Below are 19,780 nucleotides of genomic sequence, written 5' to 3'. Positions count from 1 at the left end.
ATAGTCAGAACTGACAACTCCCTGCTTTTCTCAATCCTCAGCTCTTTTTCAAGAAGATGGTGCCTTGAGAGAAAGCAGTGATTTCTGGCATCAGCTATGTATGAACTAGCTCATTATCTGCAATTTTACAACTTCTGTGTTTAGGAACAAAACTTCCCAAAAAAGAATTGCTGCGCTAGTTCTCTCTCCTCAAAATTGCCACACAGGCTTGTCCTGCAGAGCTAAAATAGGTGTTAGCAGCTTTATTTTGGACAAACCAATCAGGAGGCACTAGGGGTAAGAACAACAACAGCATAGGAGAAAACAGCCCCCAGAGCAAGAAGAGGTACAGGGAGCAGCCTTCTCACCTGCTGAGTGCATCATCAGCAGAGCCTGGTGTTAGATCAGTCCCACCGAACTCCAGGGACTTCAACACAACATAGAAAATAAAGCTAATAGCAGGTACCACACCATTCCTTAGCTTGGCTATCATTATTTTCCGGGAGCCACTACATTAATCATGCGTAAACCAAATCATCCAAATGGAACCTCAGCCTGGTCTTGGGGTCAGGGCATAGGAGTAGGAGACTACGTGGGCTTTGCTCAGTGCTCAAGCACATCTCTGTAAGCATGACTCAGTCTACACTGCTCAGGTTTTACCATAAGCAAGACAACAGAAATACCCAGCTATGCAGTGACCTGTGAATACTTACACAGGACAAAAGCCTTCATAATCAAAACACCTACTCTACTAGGAACTGCAACAGACTTCCCACCGAAGACAGACATTTCACCCTCGAAAGCAATGAGCCCACCTCACCTACATCCTAACACAGCTTCATCTTTTTCTTGGTACACATCTCCCATGAAGCTCACATACGGAAGATTCCCTGAGATAGAGTCAATGCACAGGTACAGTTAATAAACTTCTTTTTCTGGTCGTCACTATTGGTTCAAGGTATAAGTTATCTTTATAAGATGTCCATCTTAATATCAAGAGGAGAGCACAGAAACAGAAGATACTTCTCTAAGCATATCATGCTGCAGGATTCCTGCATTAAAGCCCACCACCTAAAGTCAGACCTGTCTGTTAGACACCAGCTGCCCTCAAAATGCTCACAGCTAATCACTTTTACCAAGGTTTTTTAACAGCTAGAGGGACTGATGAACAGATAGCTGAAGTGCAATGCAGCAGACCTGCAGTCAAGCAAGACAGTAGGTTTTGGCCCCAGTGTGTTCCTCTGTACCACAGAGAAAATTGTCCCTTGTTGCAGCACACTTTCACAGTAAGATGAGACTCATCTCAAAGGACCAAATAAGCCATTTTTGTCTAAACTTGGGAATCCTTTAAAAATCCAAATCCATGCTTTCTTTGTAAAAAAAGCCCTCTATTGGGTTCAGCAACAGCACATATAGAGAACTCACAGAAGTCAGCCCCAAAACAGAGGAAAGGGAGCAGAAATTACATTTGCAGAGCAGGAAACAGACACTTCTGGCAACGGTTCTGCTCAGCCACCAGAGCAGGGTTACGCAAGGAATGAACTCTCAGCTTAAAGTATGTAAACTGATAAAACAGCCTTGCTTTGATGCTTGCTCTGCAAGAAGCATTTCGGTTGAATCAATAACACAGCATTGTTCTTCCACTGCAGTGACACTGCAGTGTCTGCAGAAACATTTTCACATTTCAGCTGTAGTGTTTATACCATAAAGTGCAAAGTTTGTGGTGCTCATATTCTGCAAATGCAATCTGTGATGGTAGATTGCTGCAACCACTCAGACTTTGTCATGGGATGGATGATATAGGATTTAGCCTTCTGTAATGAACAGCATGCCAGATTTATGTGCATATTGTATTTCTCCAGTAAGAATACCTGACTTTTTACAGAAACCACAAAGAGACCCAGGTGGAGAAGCATTCAGGATATGATAACCGCCTATGGCAGATTAGATCAGAAAGGGAAGCAGCAGCTGAGTTTAATATATGGAGAAAGAGTCAAGTTTAGTTTACGATCTTTTCAGAGCATCCAAAAAACAACCATCCATTTTAAACAGTCCTAGCACATCACTGGTTGTTTTACTATGCTGAAGTTTTTCTATTTTGTAAAATGAAACCAACAGGGAACGTAGAGCTGTGGATGAGTATCAAAAACAGGGAGGACAGGCAAGCAGGGTACTTGCTGGATTTTTGAGTGCTCTGGGGTTTGAGCAGACCTAGTGTCTGTTAAAATTCATCTCCCATTTGGCACTTTTTCACAAAAGCAAGTCCTTTGCTGCATCCCAGGTACAGTATATCAGCAGTTAGCCCAAAGGCAGGGCAAACAAAAATCTTTAATGGCTTTATAACAGAGGTTTTCATTTAAAGAATGAACAGTTTTATTGCAGGGAAAAGGGATCTTAAAAACCTCTATCACAGTCAGTACTTGGATTTATTCATTCTCAAAAGAGCTGTTGCTGACTGCCACAGTGTATATCCAGACAGAAAATACCTCACTTGCTTTTCCTGTGAGCCTTGTGGGTTTTTTCTTTTCTGCCTCACTGCTCTATCACTTTTCTGTCCTCATGCTCCTGTTGCTGGAGATTGCAAGACCCCTTTCTCATTTGGCACTGCTACACTGAGGTGACAGTATCCTACAAATGATGAGCCAACCCCACAGCACCAGCAGCTTCGCTGTGGCCGCACAGGTTGCAGCATCTGCACACGCTAGCACAGCCAGGCCCTACTGCCGTACCCTCAGCGAGCTCAGTCCTGAGGATTGCTTGTGCAGCCGGATCCCTATGAAACACTGTCACATTTTCCATAGCACAGGCTTTTCTTTTTTTCTAAAGCCTTAAGCAGTGCAAATATTTGAATGGCTCCTGAAACTAAATCAGGCTACTAGATGAGAGGTAGCTAACATCTTCAGGGGCTCTCGGGCTACCACATTAGCCATTTAATCCTCCATACTTGAAATATTTTTGCAATGGTTTCTCTGCCAACGGAGCTGATGTGATTCATCAAGCAGCAGCAGATGTCAGCTGAAGAGAAACCTGCTTCAAGGACTAAGGCATCAGCAGAGTTCTCTTAGTGCAAGCTCTTGTTTCTCGGTATCAAAGCAAAGCCTGACAGGGTGCACAGCATTCCCATTTTGACTATTGTAGAGATTCTGCGCACTACATATGCTTAAAAAAAGTCCTTTGAAAGAAAATGGCACCGTGAGATTGTGTACTGCTCCATCTGGGGAGCAGTGTGTGAAAGAAGTTCTAGCTACATCACTTTTCAATTGTGTCTATTTAAAATTCTCTTTAAATAGTTAACATTAAAAGTTAACTTTCAGCTGCGAAAAAAAAAATATGAAGAAGTTTCATAAGTGTTGATTTCTGTGCTAATATGGAGAGTCAAAGTTCAGCTCGCTCTTTTTCTCGCTCCTCCTTACTCACCATCAGTGCTCCATACAGATTCAGTGAGTGACACAGCCCTGCAGGGATGAGATGGGGGGAAAAAAACAGAGGCTGATGACAGTACAGGCAAGAAATATTCCAATCTCTCTCAGTCCTAAAGTTTTTAGAAAGCTTTTCTTCTTTTGACAATAACATCCCAGTTCCCCACTTCATTCATTACCTTAATTTCCAAACACTTTGTTTTTAATTTTGATCTGAGCATCTAAGGGGAAAAGGAGCATCACTCTTCAACTTTTGTTCTTAATATCTTTTTTGTTTGATCATGCTCTTCACTATTCTCTTTTGTCTTCTGCCCAGATCTCTATTTTCTTCTCCTTTCTGCAGCTTGTTTTCCCACTATTTCTTTTACTGTATTTTTATTATTTCATTTATTCTCTCTCTCTCTCCGTAGTCTTGATCTTTACATTTTGTAAGCCAACAGTTATAAACTCTGCTTTCACCAACCAATCCCTTACTGCTGCTGACACACACTTCAAGAACACATGCTCTCTTCCTTCCTTTGTGTTGGTAGAAAGAACTGCTGTCAAAGCTGACTCCGTTTATTTACTCTGCAATGTGACCTTTCTGATCCCAGATGAATTGTTTAGGATGGCTTTTCACGGGGAGAGGTAGCACCTTCTCCCTGTTCCATTTTGACCTCTTTGCCTTGCATCTCTCTTTGCTCCAGCTTATGGAAACTAGCCACAGCATTGTGAGAACTGCCAAAATGAGACACAACTCAGCAGTCTGATGCTGCTCAGTAAGTGCAGAGTCACAGGCTCTCTCCAAAGAGATTTGCCCATTTTTATTACGCGGGAAAAGGGTAAGTCAACGCGTATGACCTCAGCAAGCCATCAGAAAGTACATGGTCAAACTGGAACAGGGTCATTGAATCTGGAGAAGGACTTTCCCCCCTCCCCCCCTCTCAGTGAAGCAAGGGTCATCTCCCTTGGGGTGGGATGTAACTCAAGTGCTGCCAAGACATCCATGGGAATTGCATAGTTGGGCGGGTATACAGCACTTGTAACAGATGATGACAAAAGCACTTGGGAACAGACTGAACATCAATTTTGCATTGCCCTTTTGTGTTTAAATCACACAGTTACAGCTTCACATTGTGTGTCATTTTTCCAATGGTTTGTCAGCGCATTTGTTGCTGCTGTTAAATAATGTTACTTTGGAGGTCAGCTAGATAGCCCATTTTCTGATACTCATATTTCAGTTTGCCTCTCTACTTCAGTTAGGGAGAAGAGTCCACTACACTGACTGCTGGACTCAAACCAGCAAAAAGTCTATCCCAGCTGTAAATGGTTTGCAGCCTGCACAGAGGTAATATGGGGAACAAAAGGTGGTTATGTCCAATGCATACACAAAATAGTCTTCCCTCTTTTGATGTACTGCCTTCCTACAAGACCTGCCAGCTCCTCTCCTCCAAGGATCCACAGCAGGTACCTTCCCAAAAAGCAGCTCACTGTAGTACATATATATGGGGTCCCACATCAACTGCACTAGTTCCTTACAGTTCATCTTTGTATTGCATTGCAGGTCAGCTCCAGAACTCATGTTTAAGCTTAGAAATAGGGAACCTAAACCACCACCACACACCCTCCTGCACCAGTAATGCTACAAGCAGCTGTTCACAATGCAAGGTCTCCAAGAAAGTGGGCTCTGACCTGTACTTCTGTTACATGAGAGGTATAGGTACTTAAAAACCATGGCAACTTCTACTAGAACACACTGTAAATTAAAATCTCTCCCCCTACAGCTCTGACAAGATTATCACACAGTCACTTCCGCACGTGGCAATCCTACAGGAGGGAGGAAGAGTCAGGGCACTGGGCAGTTCGGCTCATCTCCATGCAGCCAACATGGGCAGGAGGAAGAAGCAGCATCCTGCCCTGTACAGCTGCCTCCTGGCTTCTGCAGGAGTTTCCTCTGCCATTGCTATGTTGCTGCAAGTAGCAGGAGAGATGCATTACCCTTTGCTGAAAGAGTTCTTCAACAACCTGCTCCTATTTTGATTGGCACAGACCTCGAGAGGACTCTGGGAATTTGGAAGCTCGAGAGAATTTGCTTCTTACACAATCGCTAGCACAGCCAGTACAGCCTTCCAAGTCCCATAACAACCCCCCCCTTCCCACATAATCTGTTTTCCCAAACATTTAGCCATCTCAAGGCCCTACTTGGATCTCTGTGAATGTTTATCATGCTGCTACGTCACTCCTCCGTGGTGCTGCTCAAGTGCTTGCCTAACGGCTGACTCCTGAAGAAGCATGGCTGTTTATAAAAGCTTTAAATGATGCACGTAGTGATGAGACATCGGATTCAGCACACTGTGTCCAGAGATTTACTATTAAAAATAGCGTGGACTGCATCACTACATTTGTTCAGTTCTAGAGAATTCATGTGCTCTCTCTGGTGCCAGTAGTAAATAATTGACTGTTTAATATAATGAATGTCAGAATAATTTAATGTTTAATCTGCCTAGAGTTTTTGTTGTAGTTTTTAACTCTTTGCTGCCATCCCCTCCTTTGTGAACAGACTACGAACAGAAGAGGTGAAGGGGAAGAAAATAGCAGCTTCTGGTCGTCTTTCTGGGTCACTATGTGTTCAGCACTGACTTGCTCCCATGGTGATTTAAAGCCACATAACATCTTCAATGATGTTTCAGAACAGCATACACTTCTCCTGTCCCACCCGCAAGGATCCTCAGAGCACCCCAGCTGGGGACAACCCACCAACTCTTGCTTCTCTCATAGTAAGGTTTTTTTCCTTTGGTCTGCCACATTTCCAGGAATTTCTCATTGGCAGGCTTCCCTTCCTCAAGTTCTGCAGTGAAATAACCAGTTTTTCTTTATATTTGCCTAGTTTTTCACAGCTCTCCTGAGGACTTTCCATTGGATAATTAAAAACAAAAAAGAACAACAAGAAATCATCCACAAATCTTCCCATGCTGAAAATACTCACTGCAGATATTGTTCTTTTTCCTTTTGCTTCATTTTAAGCTACCCTCCAGAAATATCCTTTATTACCTGCTCTGAAAGACCGTCCCTTCTCCTGGCCCTCTCTAGGCTTCCTGTATCTCTTCCATGCGTATGGAGGGGATGGGAGGGCTGTGATGTTTCAGGAAACTGTGCTCTTGGAATTTCTAGAGTTTCTGCAATTAACTCAAAATCATCATCTAAAGCCAATGGGAATCCTTCAGCAAAGTTCAGAATCAGGTTATTGCTGTTAGGTTATGCCAGTTGCTACATGAAATACATTGGTCCCAAACACCCATTTTGAATTCATGAACAATATCAACTTACTTTAGGCTTTATGCAAGATTTAAAATAATCTGATCTCACAACTAAAATATCCTAGAAGATGTTTCTAAAAGATCTTACAGTTATTTTCTCCCTGTGTCTCACATCATCCTCTAAGAAACCCTCACTAGCTGTTGCAGCTGAACATCAGCAATTTATTTTTTAGATTCATATGTTCTACCTCTGCTCCAACAACTTCCCTCCTTTGTTCTCTATGTTCCCAGTTCAACCTGTCCTTTCAGAGAGATCAAGGGGAAAAAAATCCACACAAAACAAAAAAATCGTGTGATTTCATTGTTGTGCCAGAGTTCAGAGACACCAGGACTGTTAGACACATTAGATGGTACCAAGATACTGGCCCTGACCTCTTGCAGCCCTAAAACAGGGATCATGCCCATTTTCTCCTTGCAAATGGAAGAAACCGCTGTATATATCACATCAAAGATAACCCAGGGAACCTCAGCCATCAGCACACAACAAGTAGAGGGTCTGGCGGAGCAAACCCTGGGAGGCCAAGGAGCTGACACAAGGCTGAAGACAGTAAGGCTTTCATTGTAACATTGCAGTAAAAAAAGAAAAGAGCAAGCAACTCTTTCCTCCTCTTTAGAAACACCATGACACATTTGTGTGGTATTTGTTTGTTTTTCTGGACCATATGGAATTCCTTTCCTTATTTACGTATTTTGGATGAATCTGTTAGCAATAGTTATTCAATAGCTACAGTCCTAAGACAGCAGCCACATAATTTCATTTCCAGGTTTGTAGGAAACCAGCACAGATGTAGAAAGAGCACATTTCAGTATTTATGAAGTGCTGCCTTTCCATAAGGAGTAAGAACCTGGTTATCATCATAACTGTTCATTAAATCCAAAACACAGTTACAGGTGAGCAACAATTAATCCAGAACAGTAAGGATTTAAAAAACTAACATTTGTAGGGCCAGGCCTATGTCCTTGCACAAAAATCTTAAACACAGGGCCACTGGAAATGCTGGAAGATCCAAGGTATTCAGGATAACTGCTGAACAGCACAGCGAGGTCAAGTCCTAGGGAGCTGCTGGAAATACCCAGGTCATTAACAACATGCAGCACATTGGCATGGTGAACCACCACACTGCAAGTCATCACAGCATACACCACAAGAAACCTTATTCCTTTATCCCTCAAAGAGTTTCACAGAACTGTTGTAAAACAGCTATTATAACCTCCCTCATTACCAGCATTAATAATTCTTCAAGGAGAAATGAACATTTATCCCCTCAGTAGTTCTAGATGAAAACATACATTTAAAGCAAGTTACAATAGACTTGAATTATTGGACAATGTTTTGGACAGACACAAGAGAAAGATGGGTTGTGGACAAGCTAACGGTAAGCATCATGTGTTGTTTACCTCCTAACTCACTCTGAAGCATCTTCCATCTTTTTCCGATGCTTTCACCATTGCCTCTGGTACTGGTATCCACATTCTAATGAAGTTGAACCTTGGACTGACCCGATAGAGCCATTGCTGTACCCTAAGTGTTCTTATTCCCTTTCTAAACTTAAGTTTTCTTCTCCAGAAGCCCTCCTACGGCCTTTCCATGAAAGAATTCTTCAGAATAAGCAAACTACAATTGTCTGGCCTTCAGTTCCTGTCACGTCTGCATTTGGTGCGGGCGGTGATACTACTTGAGAAAGATATTCTCAAAAACAACTTTAGGCTCCCTGGAAACTAGCAGAGTTGCTTTTCTAATGTGCAGGCATCTCTTGCTGTTGTGAGCCTGAAAAGTGTCAGCCCTCTGTCTGGCTCAGGGCCCTGGGGTACAGGAGATGAAGAATTTGGTGAAAAGCTGTGATGTATAAAAATATTGTCTAATTAACCCGAGTTCTACCCATCAAAGCATAGCCAGCTATTCGCACTACAGGTTATAAGGTATCCCTTACATCTCGGAGCAAGGAGAGAAAACCCACAGTGACAGAGACAGGTCTGCTGATCCAGGACAGCACCCAGATTGCCTGCTCCAAAGTGAAGTCTAATCTGTACAGGCTTTCTTATGATTTGGGACTCCTATAGCAATTTTTTGGATGAAGTGTCCCATCTCCCACCTGCTATACATTTTGTTTCTGAACTGAATGAGGAGCACCAGTGCAAACAGAACCCCATTGACTGCACCTCCTGTTCCTCCACCCATTTCCTCTGTAGCTTTGCCAGTAGGACCAGTTTTGTGTGTCCTCCAGAAAGCTCCATCCTCCTGCGCTGTTTAAATGGCCAAAGAGCACTCACACACCTTTAAGCGACCCGGTAGGCAAAACATGATGGTATGGGTACAGGAGGAAAAGAAACAGATCCAGGGGGGTTCATTAGCATTCATTAATGAATCCAGGAGTTCATTAGCAGAGCTACACCACACTTGATGCTCTGAGACAAGTCTGCTAGGTCAGGTTTTGCTGATATTTGGGGGATTCTGATCCACCTTCGTAAGACAAAAGGAAGGTAAAGTCTTAGAGCTGTTTCTCTCAGGGGAAAGGAGGAAGGTATGGAAGTGACACAACACCTTGAGGCATGATACAGCAGAGCCCAGTCCCTGCTGGGAAATACATACTCTAGTCCAGCTGTCGGGCTCTGCAGTTTCTGCCAGTGTGCACGCAGACACGGAGGCAAAAGCCATATTCACAGACATTTTAATTTTGTAAATAAGCTCTTCTGCCACCAGCTTTTTCAGTACAGTAATTAGAAGGAGATTTTCAGAAAACCCTGCTTCCATGAGTATTTATCCAGCAGATACTTTGTGCCTGTGAAAAACCTCGTAATTCTCCTTAGTGCCTGCAAAGCACCAACTTGCATTAGAGTCCTAAAAAGGAGCAATTACCCTTGCCTTGGCAGCAATACAGCTCTTACCAAAAGCCAGAGCTGCTTTGTCTCCTCACTCTAGTTTCCTCCCATGGAACTATTTTTTTTAATACTAGTCTCTGTGCAATGATTCCAGAACTTGTGCTGCTATAAAAACCTTACTTCAGAACACCTGACTCTTATTTCCCTCTCCCTAAATCTAAAAAAATTACTTTATGATATCTGGGGCTTGGAATAGACGGGATGCATGCCAGGGGAAACAATAGGAGGAAATAAAAGATTAAATTATTAGCCAGGAGTTAAACAGGAGATGGAATTACTCTGAAGTGTTTTGGATATAAGAGGGCCTTTATTTTTGGAAAAAGCAGGAAGATTCTCAAGACTGATTCTGGGTGGGGAAAAACTCCTACAGATAAAGAGACAATTGCTATCCTCTTCTAATCCTTACTGTTCCACCCCAACATATTTTAAGGATTATTTCTATTCTTGCATGCCTACTAAATTGTTTCTTCCTCCCCCCATTGCCTCTGATTCAACAGGGTCTATAATAAAACTGCTAGTTAGCAGCAGGACAGGCAAACCCATATTCAATAAGACAAGAGAAGGCATGGCTTTTGAAACACAACCCAAAACCAGCAGCCACAAAATTTCCTGATCTAATTCCAGACCAAGCTGCACACAATGCAAGCCAGTCTACTGCTGAGGTACAAAGCAGTGGCTGTAGAGCCAGCAGGTTTCACTCACCATCCTGCCAAGAAGACAACACTGGCAGTGCTGAGCATGTCCTGTCCTCCACAGGCCAGCTTCTTCAGACTAAGGAAAATACGTACAACTCCTTTGTTTCTCCTCCATTTAAAACCTCTTTATCAGGCTGGAGAACACATGTGGTCATTAGGCACTCATGAGAACCTCCTGTGGCCCCTTTTTTTTAATCAGCAGCTCGTGTTAACTGATGGGTTTGGAAGAGGAATTAACTCAAGCAGCTTGTCTTCAGCTGAGGAGCCATGTTGACTTGGACTGCAAATAATACATACATTTTCAGAACAAACTAAGATAGAAAACACAGGAGTCTGCCCAGAGGGTTGCATGCACAGGCAGAAGGAAAACTACCCCAAAAGTCTTCACAGGGGTTTAGTGTGAACACCTGTGCCAAAAGCTTTCACAGGTGTTAGTGTGAGCATCCACAGTGGAGCTGTGTTTAGAAGGAGATTGAACTATGCTTATGGCAGCAAAATGCTTTCTGAGGTAGAGCGAGCTGATATGACAGGGTGAGAGTCCCCCAGCATCGCAGCAAAAATACACAGGATCTTAGTTTGTCCACAGTTTTCACTGGGGATGCTTTTTTTCTCCCCCTATCTTTCCTTCTTCAGCTACAGGTCTGGGAACATACCTATCCTGAGCCCCAGACCAGACAGACCTTAAGTCCTGAAAATATAAAAATGGTAAGACCCAAAACCCAGCAGAATTCCTTAAAATTAGGTTTCCCACACTGTCTTGTGGCCCGTGTCGCTCTCCCTTGTTTCTCCAAGCCCACCACGACCCAGCGCTGCAAGTCTCACCCTCCAGCTTCTGCGCAGCACGGTGCTTGTCCTCCAGCGCGACCTGAACAAAACTAGGCAGGGAGGAGTGAGAAGAAACATGACAGGAGGCAGAATTAGGCAGCCTGGGCCCTTTTTGGTCAGATTTGAGTTCATTAAAACAATGAACATAAGTTTTGATGAAAAATGTGGATTTCCTTTAGTTGAAACTTCAGGCCAGGATGGAGTATTCGTAAATGAGCCAGCAGACCATCTATTTTACTTCCTATGCCATTTTTCATACTCTGCTATTGATTTTGTTTGGGCATTGCAAGGTTTCTGTTCACTGAATTTTTAAGCCTTTTTTTCCCCTTCCTCATCAATGATGTTACCTAAAGTTGAACTATAGCATCAATTGCACTAAAGTTTCCCTAGAACAAGTGGTGGTCAGGGTGACCTTCATTTGACACAGAAACTAACATTCATTTCCCTTACAACCTGCTATAAAGATAATAAAATATGGCTATTCCTCTTAATCTTCTCAGCATGATTGCTGAATGATGAAGGCTATTAAAAAGGTTGAGGTTATTGTTCTTTTGCTGAAAGGCAGAAAACCAAGAAAACGTATATTATTCACTGTTTGAAAGTTAAAAATCATCCCAAATACAAATTTTTATCCATGCTGAGAGATGGGAAATAAAGATAACAAGGTGTGCTCCATTACAGACTAGTAGGTGTACAGCCACTACATTAAAGGTGACTCTGCCATGCTGAGACACTTAGCACCAGCCCTGCCCGTTCCATGAGCTAATGAACCATTATCACTTTTCAGTAACCACCTTATCATTCTTCTGGGGAGACTTTATATTGCCCCGGTAATGTCTGCTTTACGTACCGTAGTGATGGACCTACTAACTATTCAGTGCCTTCACATCTTCTGCCAGGCACTGCTGGTAGCAAGCAGAACCTCTGGGTTTTGTCTGGCTTTCGGTGCCTTTGTAAAGCTGTGCTCTGAGCCCAGTTCCCCTTCACAAACAGAAGAAGAATCTGTTTTACAAAATTTCCATGTAGTATATCCTCAATGGGCTTTCTACCTAATGGTATGCAAATCTTTGCTGCCCTAGAGAAGAATTGGAGAAAATAAGCTGAAAAATATTCCAGACAGGAACGTTATGTGTAAAAAATAAATTAGAATAATTTAAGAGAGGATATTAAGGATGAATTTGAAATAGAGCATTATTTCACATTAGGTAAATGGACCATCTCTGATGCATATTTAATTTACCTGTGGATGCTGGCAAGTGTATATTCTTGTATTTCTGAACATTGCTCCTGGTTGTATCACAGACACAGCCTTAGCTCAATCAGTCTGTGAAGAAGTCCTGATTCACTAATGGTCAATAAATACAAGAGAAAACCTGGATAAACAGTCAATGATTGGGCCAATGCTCAGCACAGTAGCCATCAGAACACCGTCACTTCCAATCTGCTTGAAAATACACACAGCACTCGGTTCAGTCAGACACCGCAAGGGAGAACGTCAGCTAAAATGGAGTAAAACTATACCCCAGCAATGTTTATTTTTCCAGATTTTGCATGTCCTTCATCTACCCAGTAAAACCACAAATGGTGTCTGATCTCCCCAGGTTTCTTTTTGTTGTTTGTGGTCCTCTCTGCATTTCCGCTGGTTTAAATCAGATGCTGCTCCGCTGAGTGCCATCGCAGGAGGGGTGTGAGAGTGGTCCTTCAGCCCAGCATCGTCGCCTGTTGTGTTTAGCAGACAAAGCTGCAAGATACACGGGGCCTGAAAGCTGATGCTGTCTGGAGGGGCAAGAAGACAACCATATGCAATATCTCTGCGCAATAAAACCTAAAAATCCATACCAGTCACATTTCTTCACATCAGCCTCAGCCATGTCCCAGATTTATAAGCCACTTCTAAGCGATTTCGTTTATAGGAATGCATCCTGGCTGACACTGCCTTCACATGCAGCATGCTGCTTTTGATTTAATCTTGATTAATTATTTTTGTCCAGCCATTCAAAGCCCACTCATCAGGGGCACTGATTGATGGTGCAGGCCATGAAATAGCCAGATTCTATTAGAAAGATTTGCAGTTACAAGGCTGAAGCATTATTTATTGGGGTTTCACTAGTAAATGGTAACTTTTCGCCCAACACCTGTGAGTGGGCAGGCAGATTCTGTTCTGCATTTTCTGTGATGGTTACTTCTTTTATTTATTTGCCTGTTCTCACCAACCTTGAGAGAATAACAGTAGTTACGGGTATCTACCTACACACATTTAAATAAGACCTAAACACTCTCAACAGCAAATGGACGGGATGTAAGACAGGCAGGAGTTTCCAGCACTAAGCACACCTAATACCTGGATCACTAGGCTAAAAGACACAGGGCTTATTGACTTTTAATTTAATCAGTTAAATGCCCAGAGATAGAAGTGTTGAACACTGACTTCTGTATCTCACAAATCAGCTGAAAGCTTTCCATACACGCTTGAGCTTTCCTGCCAAGTTGAAAAATGCTGCTCCCAAAGTTTCACAACTGGTATATCTGTGAGAGTTAAAAATACACATATATTTGAACAAATATTGCCTCTCCTCCTCCCCTGCAGAACCGACGCCACTTGTTTGCCTGCGGTGAGAGGTGAGGCGGGGGCAGTCCTGGGACACAAAGCTGCAGAGCAGCCCCTGCTCTGCTCTTCGCTCTGCACATCCATGCCCAGACCAGGCTTTACTGCTCTGCTTCCCCCTTCTCCTCTCTCCTTTGCAGCCAGCTTGTGGCAGCTGATTTTTTCTCTCTGATTCTGCTGGGATGTAAATGATCCAAGAGGAAGGGTTATTTTTCAGATGTCATCATTAAATAATGGGAAGGACTGTGTGTAGAAGTGCGAGGCAGAGGAGGGCCTGATGGCAGTCGGGCTCGGGAGGTCAAGGAACTCTCCAAAAGTCAAACAGTTTGGGCGAGCTCCTAGCAGATGCCATGCAGATGAGGTTGAAGTCTTCCTTCTGTGCTGTGACGCTGCTCTTCACTGAGAGCCAGGAAGTTAGAAACACCGTCCTTGGTTTATTGCCTCCATTGAAATGTGGAATTTCTGATCCAGATTAAGAAGTATTTAGCTACTTAAATGAATTCAGTCTAACTTGCATAAACTTGGTGAGGAAATGGTCCATTTCTGGCTCAAGGTACTGATGACCAAATTTAGGCTGCGAAGCCAGGCTGCTATCTCAGCAGCCCACCACTTACCCCACAGGCCAGGAGCTGCCCTGATCTGATGGCTCTGGGTGGAGTCACACACCTATGAGACCTTCATTTCCCTCTGCAGTACAAAGCCCTTTGCAACACATGCAACGAGAAAGCTCTGGTCAGTGAGAAACCCTCGTTTTTTATTCCTGCACGTTATCCTGAGGTCTCACCATTTTTCACAACCTAAACAGGACTGGCCTCTTTCAGTGTGTACTCGGAAGCCCAGTGAGTAACACTTAGGAAATGAGGGGAAGGATGCTGGCAATTCTGTGGCATCTTTTGTAATGGATGGGGTCTTAACCCCAGTGTCCTGGACACACTCCAGTTCTGGTAATTGCATTCTGCGTAGTTAAAATCCCCCTGCAGTTTCAAATGAATCTATTATTCTTCACTTCCTTTCCTAAATTGCTCTGCAGATTTGCTTTGTGCTGCTGAAGAGTTGCTTTGTTTCACCTGAGGGATGATGGCATTTCATGGCTGTATGAAGTGGGCCTGAGTGAACAGTTTGTACAACAGGCAGTGAAACACTTTGGGATTATTCATAATTAAGTATCCGCTCCCTGTAAATGAATGGGTTTACAATGCTGGGTGTAGTAGTCCAACACAAAGCACCACTTCTCTCTGTATTTGAAAGCTGATAATATAAAACTTATACAGGCAGTAAAAGACAGAAGTTTTGTAAAATTCCCCTCACCCAGCTAGGCAGGCAAGTTTTAAGTGACTGTCTCAGTCTTTACTTTCCCATATTGCTATTGATCAATTGCTGTACTTCAATTTCCTTGTTCTAAATGGAAACATTACAATCATAACTCCAATCTCTGGCCACAATACAAACTGATTTTAAATCTTTAAATCGTGTCAGTGGGAGGAGGTGACGGGGGGTGGAAGGAAAGCTTTTTATTTTTATTATTAATTTTCATGTGTTCCAGGACTTAGTAATTTCACCCAGATGTAGAAAAACCACAAGGTATTTCTGCTGCAGACAAACCCGGGAGATGCTTGAGCATCATAAATTTGCTTCGGCATGATCTCGTCCCAGCAGTGTGTCCGGGTAGGAAACATGAGGGTATTCCACAAACATCAAAACATGCCAGTCTTTCTGGAGCTGAGCCAGTGACCTTTTTCAGCTCCAGCTGGTTGAGTTATAACTTTGTTCCCCTACAAGATTTGGGCTTGTGTTTATTGTACTCATTGCCTGTGGCCTTGCAAGAATGTCACAGGCGTCTTCTGAATTTTGCTGGAAGGGGATGGTACCACCTAGCAGCTCAGTGTCCTATGTGAGAACTACTTTGTAGGAGCCTTAGCAGGAGACAAAATCACAAGAACTCCCATTCCTGGAAACAGTATTCTTTAGGTAATACTGTTCCTTTGACCCAAGGCTATTACCCACAAAGCAGAAGGTCAATAGAATGGTGTAAGTAGATTCCTCATGCCCTTTCCTTGTCTGCAAGGTAGGTCACAATCTGCTCCTCAATTGCTCCTGCACCGTTTTGGTGAAGGCCAAGAATTAAATCAATAGAAAAGATTATAGAAAATTATATATGATCTGGCATCTTGGAAAAAAAAATGCTTAATCTGAAACAGAAAAATGCTGGTTTAGGAGCCACATGTGCATCTCATTTAGAAAAAAAAAATCTATACTGTTATTAAAGTAGCTACAATGAGAGTATTAGCCACAAATTAGGTATGTGTACTGGGAAGCAAACTTTGTGTACTGTTTAGGAGAGGGGGAGTAGTGTGTCTTGCACTGTCAGACAGATCAAATAAGAAGCTGAAAGATCTGAGGGCTAGGCAGAGGTCAGCTCAGGACCCAACTGAGCTTCTATGGTATTTTATACATAAACCAAATTTTGTACATAAACCACAGTATTTTAAGAACAGTCCTCTAGCAAATAAAATGTCAGGGAGAAAATATCAAGTTTTTCCTTGAAGATTTGGAGGGGCAGGGAACCCAGAATGACTAACAAGCCACAGCTGGCAGTGTGCTGCACCTTCAAATGCCAAGGAGCGCGTTTAGGGCAATGCTCCCTTGGAGGACTCCAGCATCTCTGTGCAGCAGCCTCATGAGATTAGAGAGGACCCCCAAAACCCAGCAATGGCAGACTGACTTCTTTTCATGCTCAGCCCATCACCATTTTTCGCAGGCCCTGCAGCAGCTGGGGCTGTTGCAAGGATCCCCTCTCCTTCCTCCGTCCCCAATCCCATGTTGCAGGGTGCGTTCTCTGGAAGAGAAATTAAGCAATGATTTGCTTCCCACATGCTCCTTTGCTATATCATCTGAGCTTGCTCCCCTTCCTCTTTCAGGAAGGAGTTGATATTCCATCCTTAGCTTAAGTATCAACAGTGTGTTTTAAAATGGCTATGAAAACTGGCTGGAGTGAGCTGGAGGCTTTCTCCCCCAAGCCCAGATACCGGCCTGACTGTGAAATGGGAAATTTTCACAAGCAGTCCTTCAGAGATTTTGAAAGTTTTCCAATATTTTTTTTTTTAGAAACAAAACCAGGAAATGAGTAGTGTATTTTTTTTCCATGTTCCTCCCTGCCCTTTTTTCTTTTTTTCAGTGAGAAAAGTTAAAAGGAAAAAAAAAAAAAAAGAGAAAGGGAAACAGGAAGCATAAATGAGAAATTATTCCAAAATGGATTATTTTGATTAAAAGTCCTGTCAGAGCTTTGATACAAGAATGCCCTTTTACCAACAGTGTGGTGGGGAAAGGACTGTGGCGGACACATTAGCAGAATACTGCCTCTGCCTCCCAGCCCAGTTAATTCTGTTAGCTAACTATCGGGAGAGTGGTATTTACATAACCACCCTCGCCGGGAATCGCATACGCAGCCCTGCTCCAGCTTCCCAGCCAAAAAAAGGGGCAGCGATGGCTCTCAAGGCCCTTGCCTTTGTGCAGCGATTCAATTCACAGGGTAAGAGCCTTCACAAGCCTGACCACAGAATGCCTGCCCGGCTCGATTAGCCAGCTCCCTCCTCCCGGGGCAGTTTGCGGGGCAAACTCCACTGCCTCTCCCCGGAGAGCCACGACGAGCTCAGAGCACCCTCTGCTCTGACCCTGCCCACTGGGGGCCAGACCTGGTGCATATCTGGACACAGCTGCTGTCTGTGGACGGACACACGGACGGCTCAGCTGAGTGCTCAGACCTCGCACAGGGCATTGCCCCTACGGCCGGAGACCCACAACCGGTCACTCCGCTGGAGATGGACTGGCTGCCAACTTGTGCTTGCATACTTTGAAGAAACTCATGATATTAGGCATGAAAATGGACTATTTACTGCCTGAAAGTATCCTTTTCTTGGTGGCTAGCCATGTCAACAGTGAAAATGTGTGCGCTATTTAGAACATAAATAGGTCTAAGTTTAACTTTCAAACACTAGTTCTTGCTAAGCCTCTAGGCATTGGATGGAATAATACCTATATAATATTCATTCCTCATTAAGATAAAATCTGTAATCAGTTCAAGGCTGAAATCTTTCTGATAAGCCAAACAGACCGAGCTCTGTAAATCTCACACCATAAGGCACATTTTTCCATCGTCATATCTTTACTGTGGCTCTTTCTGGCATCCTTTCCAGTTTCGCAACATCCTTTCCGAGACGTGGAAGGCAGAACTGCGTTTGCTGTTCCAGTTTCACCATAAGAATGCAGCAGGCAGAGGTTAAACCATCCACCCTCTGTTCTCCTGTGTCCCCGTTTCTCAGCAGAGGTGCAGGTCAGCAGCACTCATAATGCTTTGTTTCACTTGATCTCTTTTAAGAAAGGAATATAATTTCCATCCAGAAAATCAATTAAAAAAAAAAAAATCTGTTGCTTTAAAGATCTGCACCTTTATTCAGTCTCCGTGAAATAATAATCCCTGATCCTGTAAGTGCAAGTATTTCGAACCCAGATGAATTAACATGACCTTGTTTAGCAACTACTTTTAAGAAGACATCTGGCATGCAATGTTCCCCCCTCGTTTCTTCAGAGAAAATCCTATGTAAGCATATGCCTCAGAAAGAGTGCAGTAGTATTTCTTAGTACATGAGATACTTCTTGTGCTTTTAAAATTTTCCCTGATGACAAGCATGAATTCTTCCTTCTTAAATAAAGAAACTTGCCTGGCAGTCACAGCAGTTGTCCACATGATACCCATTAATATGTTGCTGAAAAGAGGTCACCTTTGCCTTCAGAAGGAGTTTCTTCAGGAATCTCTGTTCTTCCATCACCTGGTTTCCTGGAAAAGAAAAAAAGAAGCTATATCCACATTAAGAGATATATTTACAACGCCCATTGGTTCTGTTTTAAACTGTTAGTTTCTCAACACCCTAGCCATAAAAGAGCTGTAAAAGCAACTGCTTGTAAGAAGCCCTTGCACTGTCCCATGAGCACTCATAGCTAAGCTACTTATTTATGATTGAGACCATGGAAGAAGGGCAGAGAAAATTGCACTTACATAGATTCCTTGGAGCAATCTTTCCTCCATAAGAAGTGGACATTAATTTATTGTGTAAATAAAATTTAGGGTCACTCTTTAAAGCAGAGGTGATTACCCAAGCATGGAAGTATAAGCTATTATACGCATTGAGCAGACAAAATGATGTGTTCTCAGAATGAGATACAATCCATGCTTTAATACCCCAGTCATGCACAGGGATCTGAGCAAGTACAATTTAAAAAGTAATTGAAATATCAATATATATTTTCACATTATTTTACTTGCAGTCAGGCCGTTATTGTAGCATACGTCAACTGAGCTGGCCAAGAGATCTTACGAGAGTGCATTGCACAATCTATGTTGAAAAAACATATTCAGTCTGCACACGCACAGCACACACCACGGCCAAAACGGCTCTCAAGTGGTCACACCAATAGTGACTGGAATTACTGCAGAAAATGCATCCCCCAAAACTCACATCAGTAACCTTAACTGGAGTTGCAGAAAGAAAATAAGGCAGCAACTAGAAGACGTATTATATAGAACTAGATTCCAAAATTCTCCCCAAAATCATGATGCTTGCATGGGATAGCTTGCAGGCAGCAGAATGGGGAGCCGGTGCCTGGGACCCCCAGCTTGCTCTGTCCTAGCAGGCGCGACAGATCCAAGGATGTTGTGCTTCACATCAAAACATAGATCATTGGGAGCATAGCCCAAACAGGATATTTTTTTTTGTCTACAGAGGAAACTGTTTGGAAGTCTTTTGTTAAAACTTGTGTACAATCAGACTAAATAACAAAGCTGTAAAGAAAAATTTTACTTGCTGAAAGACATCTTGTAGCTGACTTATTCCTCAAGATACACACACTTACCCAGTGCCCTGATACAAACCACTCATGCTGTGTAGCGTCCAACCCGCTTTGATGATAAAGCACAGTAAACAGCTACACAAGTAGCTAAGAAAAGCCATACGTAACCCTGAGATTGCTTCTGTTGTTTCATGGTGCATTAGTCCAGGATTTGCTCCCAGAGCAGACACGAGGAGC

The sequence above is a fragment of the Opisthocomus hoazin genome, chromosome 11 (genome assembly GCF_030867145.1).
Source record: "Opisthocomus hoazin isolate bOpiHoa1 chromosome 11, bOpiHoa1.hap1, whole genome shotgun sequence".
Classification (NCBI taxonomy): Eukaryota; Metazoa; Chordata; class Aves; order Opisthocomiformes; family Opisthocomidae; genus Opisthocomus; species Opisthocomus hoazin.
Note: the sequence above shows the minus strand (reverse complement) of the source record.